This window comes from Papaver somniferum, chromosome 5 (genome assembly GCF_003573695.1).
Source record: "Papaver somniferum cultivar HN1 chromosome 5, ASM357369v1, whole genome shotgun sequence".
NCBI lineage: Eukaryota > Viridiplantae > Streptophyta > Magnoliopsida > Ranunculales > Papaveraceae > Papaver > Papaver somniferum.
The window spans coordinates 10,686,724-10,694,561 of record NC_039362.1 but is presented as its reverse complement, the minus strand read 5'-3'; the positions used below and the strand labels follow the sequence as shown (position 1 = coordinate 10,694,561).

At 35.4% G+C, this 7,838-nt stretch overlaps 1 long non-coding RNA gene across 1 annotated transcript; it reads right to left on the bottom strand.

The window, feature by feature from the left end:
- Window positions 1–5,232: 5,232 nt before the first annotated feature.
- On the bottom strand, window positions 5,233–7,774 carry LOC113277260. The gene is made up of 3 exons (XR_003324820.1): window positions 7,549–7,774; window positions 6,071–6,145; window positions 5,233–5,513 (listed from the first exon to the last, which is right to left on the bottom strand). It is a non-coding gene; the product is annotated as an uncharacterized LOC113277260 (long non-coding RNA).
- Between the last annotated feature and the right edge of the window lie 64 nt (window positions 7,775–7,838).

The following is a 7,838-nucleotide window of genomic DNA, read 5'->3' as shown; positions in this document are numbered from 1 at the left end:
ATCTAAACAATTCGACAACTTTCCACTTCAGAATCTTTTACCCACACATTATCATAAACATCTAATTCCACGTTCAAAGAAAACAAAAGAATAAATCGGCAGTGAATATTCTCTTTTTAAACGAACGTGTGATTTATAATAATTTTAGTAATAGCAGGATTTATGATTTTAGTAACAATAGAGCAGTGATCACCAAACACAATCCCCTCGAGTTTTTCTCGATCTCTTTCTTTTATCACCTGTTTGATACATCCTTTCTAGATCATTAATTGATGTACATTTCTGCCGTTTGTTTGGTGTATTACACATTCATTTGTTTTAATCCACGAAAGCCGAAATTTCTTAAAAATGTATTTAAAAGGGCTACCTCGATCCAATAAATAAAACAAAAACAATAAAAAAAGGCAATTCGTACATTACATGTGTTAGGGTCGGCTGTGACTAATGTTCAATATTTGACTAGGGCAGCAAGCAATCTAATATTAAATCAATATTTGACTTTTGTTCAATTTATTTATTTTCTTGCTCCTAATGTTCTTTTTAGGTACTGTCTAAACAATTCAATAGATACTCAAAACTGATCAATGTTTTATCCTTTTTCTAATGTTTAAATAATTCAATACTATATGGTTATTCAAACCGACCAGTACACACCCAAATCCAAGATTTATCACTAGTCTAACTAACAACTCCTAAGAATTTGTCATGTTGTTCTGCAGGGAAGTGGGAGTCATCGTAAGCCGGGCTCAGAATGGAGCAAGAAACCATGAAATTGCAGCAACATCATAAAGGAAATCTTAGGCTAGCATTCTGGCCTGTCTTGGCAGGCAAAATGTCTATGGGAGGACTTCAAATCTGCCACTCTTGTGACTTACCAGAACTAACAATTCCAAAAGAAATCCTATATTTAGATGTGTAAAACGTGCCGGCCCAGCACAATCCAGCCCATGAAGTCACGTGCTTAGTGTGTTGCGTGTTGTGCCAGAGATTCAGACGTGCTATGTTGTGTTTTGCTGTGTTAAATGGCGTGCCGTGCTGTGCTGTGCCAGAAAAATAAACGTGATGTGCCGTGCTGGGTTGTGCTAGCACACTTATTTTATGTTCTCCAAAATAAATATTTTTGAGATATTTTACTTAGTACATGAATTAGCATAACGAAAATAAAATGTCATAAATTGGCTAAAACAATAATTTTTTTGTGAAATATACATCAAATGTGATGCATTGTGCAGTATTTTACGCATGACGTGACGTGCTTTCTTCGCGTGATGTGCCGCGTGCTAACACGTGACGCATGATGTGCTGTACTGTGCCGATGTGCCTATTTTTCTGACACAGCACAATACATTAAACAAACGTGATGTGCCCGTACTGGACCGGTCACGTGCTGTGTCGTGATGTGCTCGAATTTTAACATGTTGTGATGTGCCTTAAACGTGTTGGCCCGTCCCAATTTACACCTCTACCTATACTACATAATCATAACTTCTCTTTACATGGTACTAAAAAGAAAAACAACTCAAATCTTTAAACACTTTGCTTAAATTAATTATTCCAATCTGTTATAGAAATCACTATTCAGAATGACAATAATGCCGACTACTTTCAAGTCGGCAGGTTCATAAATAAATATCACGCCGACTAATCAAGCATTTACAACAGCTTTCCTGAAGGTCAAAAAACATATAGTCCGCATGATAGTTTTTTACTAGTCCTCCGACTATTTGTGGTCGTTATCTTCCAAATCTGTCGATCTTGCCGACTTTTCATACTTTCATAACTGAAAGTGTTGATTCTTTCTGTAATTTTGAGTATGAAATCACCCAGCAGCTCTACAATCCCATATTTATAAGTGTTTGGGTAGTATGGTTTCATTTTCGTTACAAACAGAATTCTCAAGAAAAAAAAAATCTCAAAAATCTACCCACATAATCCACGAGTTCAAGCTAAATAAAACCTAATTTCAGAATTTTAATTAACTTAATCAGATATATTAGTGTTAATTAAGCAATGATAGATTAGTCATTTTTATAAATATGTGGCTAAGGAGTTTTCTGTTTTACTTCAAAATGATCTTATTTTGTCTCATTAGGTATTACCCCAACTAATCTGGATATACCCCAATCTCACGAGTTAAAACAAGGGCATCCAGGCATTTACATATATATATATGGTGAAGGTGGTTATTTACTCGTATTGCGCACTTGCAATCAATGATTTTGAACCCCAGTCCTTAGATCTTGTTTTTAATTCCGCTGGCAGGCTCTGTTCGGGTGACGTACATACTAATTTTGGTTGTTCAATTCTTTAATCCCATCTTCTTCTTTTTTTGATCGGTAAAGTAAGGATTTATTGATCAAAAAATAAAGGATATAAAGGCAATACCACCCTAAGCAAGAACAAGAAAGAAAAAAAGCAAAATTTAAAAAGCAAAATTTGGTAACAAACTACCAACTTAAGCAGGAGAAAAATAAATGTTCCACCAATTTCTCATGACGTCAAATGAGCATACATCACTACAGTTCTTAATGACAAGAGCCCAACAAAAAAGATAGTAAATAGCTTTGTTAGCAACTGCCTTAGCATTGTTTCTTTTATCCGTGAAGACCCTTGCATTCCTCTCCTTCCAAATTAACCAAACAATTGCCACCAGTACCAAATTCCAAACTGCAGCACTAGCAGCATCATGCTGAGTTAGGTGCCAGTCTTGCGAAGAAGTTATAATGTCACCGGGCATGCAGAAGAACCATTTTAACTTTATAAGAAAATCCCCCAAACTTCTCTTGCAAAAAGCACAGTGTAGAAGTAAATGGTTGCTAGATTCATTGCTGCTACAGAATACACAATCCACAGGGACCTACATGCCTCTTCTTCTTAAAACATCTCTTGTGGGCAAACTACTATGTGCAATTAGCCATAGGAAGAAGCCAACTTTTAGTAGGCATTTAAGATTCCACACAAAAGTAAAGACATAGATATTATGAGTCAAATCATTTCCTGCAGACAGAATATCATAAGTAGACTTAACTGTAAAAGTCTTACTTTTAGAGAGAGACCAATGAAGCTCATCCTCCAACTCCCTGTTAAACTTGACATTAGCAAGATCAGCATTAAGAATTTGAAATTCCATCCTAGCAGCTGCATTGAGCCTTCTGGAAACACTTAGATACCAAACATCATGGCCATCAACACAACCACATAACTCAGCAACTAAAGCATGCTTAGCCCTGGACAAATCATAGGTGTTTGGAAAGCAAGTTTTGATGGGAGCATCATAAAGCCAATTATCATCCCAGAACCTAACTTTAGTACCTTTGTTTACTTCAAACTTAATATACTTCAAGAAAATTAATTTTTGCTTCATGATTGCCTTCCAAACTGACCTCCCATAAGTTCCTTTAGGAGTATTAGATAACCATTGAACTCCAGCACAACCATATTTCTCAAAAACTAACTTCCTCCATAAAGCATTTTCCTCCACACCATACCTCCAAATCATTTTGATAGCAAAGCCTGATCTACTTTCTTAAGATTCTTGATACTAAGACCACCCAATTTTTTTTTCTTGAAAGAGCTGTCCACTTCACCAAATGGATCTTTTTCCTTCATTTGTTGTCATTCCACAAAAAATCCCTCATGATTTTTTCTATCTTTTTGACGACAGAAGCTGGCATTTCATATAAAGACATATAGTAAATAGGAAGACTAGCAAGGACACTATTTATAAGAGTTATTTTACCCGCTCTTGAAAGAATATATTCTTTTTCCAGCCAGCCAACTTAGCAATAAACTTCTCAATAATTTTGTCCCATTTAGCAATTTCTCCACACTTGTCACCTAATGATAGTCCCAAATAAGAAGTAGGAAGAAAACCACTATAACAGTCTAAAAGAGAAGAGAAATTTTTTAATTTCATCTTCTTATGAATTAATCTTCCTTGTCTTTCAAAACTTGGCCCATTAGTGTTGCTTGCATATGTTTTAGAGTGAGATGAATAAACATATTCACATATTATACAAATTAGGCGTGGCATCATCACTAGATGTGAGACTAAAGATCCCCAGTCACACACATATCTGTCTCAAACAAAGCTACTAACTATAGCTAGCCAAAATTCTAATATACTGTCAGCAAAATTCTAATACTGATAGACAAATAATCAATAAAAAAATAGCGATAGTTGGCTAGCCCCTAGCTGAAGTTTAGTCACCTTCCTCCAGACCTTATTAAGCTTTTTTTAGCGTCTGATTTGACGTGGAAGAGAAGTTTGAATTTGAAATATTCCATTTTTAGGCTCTGATACCATAGTAACACAGGAAAATCTGGTTTCTACATTGCTTACGATTTTAGATTCAAAAAAATTGATTGAAAAGAATCATTAATCGAAATACAGAACAGATTTGACTTTATATTCTTCTGTCAACTCTCAACCCTCTTACACCTCACACGTGCATAGCACACGACTCTCACATGACTTGCACAATACACACTCTCTATGCTATTAGAGAACTCGCACTAGAATGATTCGCCGCCTGAGAACTCGCCTTTGGATTGGACTTCAGTTGAGCTTCATGATCAAGATTCTGATCAATGACAACAATAGCTGATCTGATTTTGGGTTTATGATTAAGAAGATAAAATTGAGGGTCATGAATCCACTCGATACTTAACCAAAACTTTTGAAACAAAACAGCTGCCGGAATTCTATCCAACTGGACTTTTACGTTGATCAAACATCTGTTTAGTTTTGAATAACTTCCAGAATCAGCATGTAAAGAAATAAAAATACCCCAATGAGCATAAATAGTGCTAAAAGAATGATGATTCCAAAGATGAAATGGCAGTCCTCGGATACCTATCCAGAATTCATTTTCTGAATGTATTCCTTTACCAATACACGCATCTTCAACCCTCCAATCTCTTAATGAGATTTTTGTCTTCCCCAGCGTAAAAAATTGTTCCTCTTTGAAATTGTTATAAACATTTGCAGAATCTGCATAAAGAAAACCTAGCTTCCCATGAATGCTTCTTATGGCTATTTTATTTTTCCAGTTTAATCTTTTCTGCAAATCCAATCCAATTTTGCTCCATCCAGCATGTGATGAATGAATTTCAACAGCTAGCGCAAGATGATAAAAATCCCTTGTAGCGTCCCTTTTTCCTTAAAGACAGAAATTAGGGTTCTAAACCAAAACTTTATTAAACTGAGCTAGCATTTCTGAGACGAACCCAGACCAAAACTAGACTTTTCATATTATACATAACCATCTAATTTACAGTGTGTTGTTTGTAATTTACATTATACACAATATACACATTCAAGAGATAGAGACTCGCTTACATACAAAAAACTCAAAAAAGAAAGCACCTTTAGAAAGTTACAAGACTGCAAGAGAAAAAAAAAAACACAAAGACCAGCAACAATCTCACACGAGCAAAAGTTAAGTCCACTTAATCGACCCAAACGTCAATTTCCTCTTCGGCCGAATCAAAACCACTTACATCAGAGCTACCTGTTACTAATAAAGAGGTGGAAAGAGTGAGCTAACAAGCCCAATGGATACTTACACTACTCAAACACAATCATTAAAGTTGAATTTTAAGAATGCAAGTTTTCTTCAAACGATAGTAACAAATTTCATTCACTGGAATAAACAAGCATGTACTCTAAACATCAGAAGAAACCAACGCACACAAATACAGTCATGTATATGGAACTACTCCATCAAACAATGTATAATATGGTTGTAAATTCCTAATCGGCAATTCACACCTAATAGCTATTGATTATCACCAAGACCATGATGACCCACTCTAAGCAATAAAAGCTGAATGTAAGTAGTTATAAAAAGGAGCAGTGTCCTATAACCACAAAAAGGAAATTCTTATTTCCCACACAATCACAGAGGCAAAGCAAATACAAATCAGGTCATTTCCAAGTGATGGAAAGACCAACAGAATCTACAAAGTATTCGAGAATAAAGACTAACAATGCATGAATTTGTTAAAGTGCATAAACATAATTTTGCAAAGCCATCAATGGTCACGAAAGAGTGATGCAAGTTCCCACCTCAAACCGTTACCCAAACCTCAATCTTCACAATCCGCCAACTGAACTCAGAAACACCTAGTCAAACAATACAACCTGCACAATGTAGTTTGATTAAAACTCACTTCAATTTCAGCCTCTAACACCCTGGTAAACAGCGCGAGGGTCTAAGTTTCAGAGTTCATAAAACGTTCATCTTCGATTCAAATTAAACAATCAATAACTCCATAGAAAGATGACAATCTCCTCTACAACATTCATTAGGACATTGTGAACTAAATCGGTTTCTAGCATACCTATAAAAGTCCATAAAGACGCCTACTCACCGCAGTTACCAGAAATTTCCAGATTTCATAATAAACTCTAAAATTGTGAAAACTCAATCAATTCGACTCTAAATCAAGCAACAAAAGTCTCTAAAGTTTGGTAGTTCAATATGTTACAATCCCTGTGTAAGAACTAAGGTTAAATCAAGTTGCAAGTGTCAAATTTTCTTAAAACTAGAACTGCCAGGATTGTGAAAAGTAGGACACACAAGCTGGCATAATTCGAAGGCATAGTTCTAACTGAACCATCGAACAACATGCTGGAACTCCTGTTCAGAAAATGAACTAATCTTATCGATAGAATTTTAAACAGCTTAAGATGCATACAAGTCAAATTCACTGAAAAAGATTGTCAAGAGTATTGCATAATAGTTATCGAAGTATGCATCTCTTACATCAAGTAGCTCAGGTCACAACACAAATTAACACAATTGATATGCCCTTCAGAGAACCAAATTTCATTAAAAGAAGCCCTATTTCAGACTATTATCTAGAGCCCTAAAAATTGAGTCGAAAAGTTACATGACAACACAAAATTCTGAGATGATGTGATCTGTTTCAATACAGATAATTCTCTTAAGAAAACTGACACTTACTTACATGGTCGCACATATCTAATCTAAGTCAAAGTTCTAACAGAGTTCGTCCCGTATCATGAATCATCAGTTAAAAACAACATATATCAAGCCATGGCAGTATCCATCAACACCAAGAACAATCTACAATAATTGTTCGTTTCAGTTCGACTAACTTTCATGTAGAATCTAGATTTCGTTGTGACTCGTATGCATTGGTCTTGGCATCCATTCGGGTTCTAACACCATTCTAAAACAGTAACCATGGAACAAAAATTCAATTTCGATTATAACCCCTAGAACTGTTCACTCAGAGGTTGACAACAATAGAGAGAATTCCTAATATGATGATGTTTAGTTCAGTCCAGCAATTTCTTCCAGAACCCAAGTTTCATGATAATTCGTAGATTCATAAAACCAACCTCTAACAAATTCTAATCCTAAAATATCACAGTAATCGAATTCAAAAGAAAAACCCTAAATGTTTCCAAAACAGAAATCGATAAAATTGGAGAGTAATAGAGTTCGTAGAATCATTCAATAAGCTCTACATGTAGAATTGAACAGTTGAACAAGTAGCAGCAAAGTTAAATCATACCTTAAGTTTCAGTCAAGAACATCCAAATCCCCTTCCTCAAGTTGCTACTGAGATTACTAATACAAGAGTATCAACTTCATCACCCCTTTTTCTCTCACTGGTTGATTACGAAACCTAGGTTAGGGTTCACGAGTTGGGTTTTTCACCTGAACTCTTCTCGATCCAACAGTGGCACAGGCGTTTGAAGGAAGAGAAGAAAAAAATGTTTCTCTGATGGAAATTTTCAATAATTTATGTTTTCTTAATTTTACTCTTTTGTTTCTGAACATATCCCCACGAAAACGAACGAG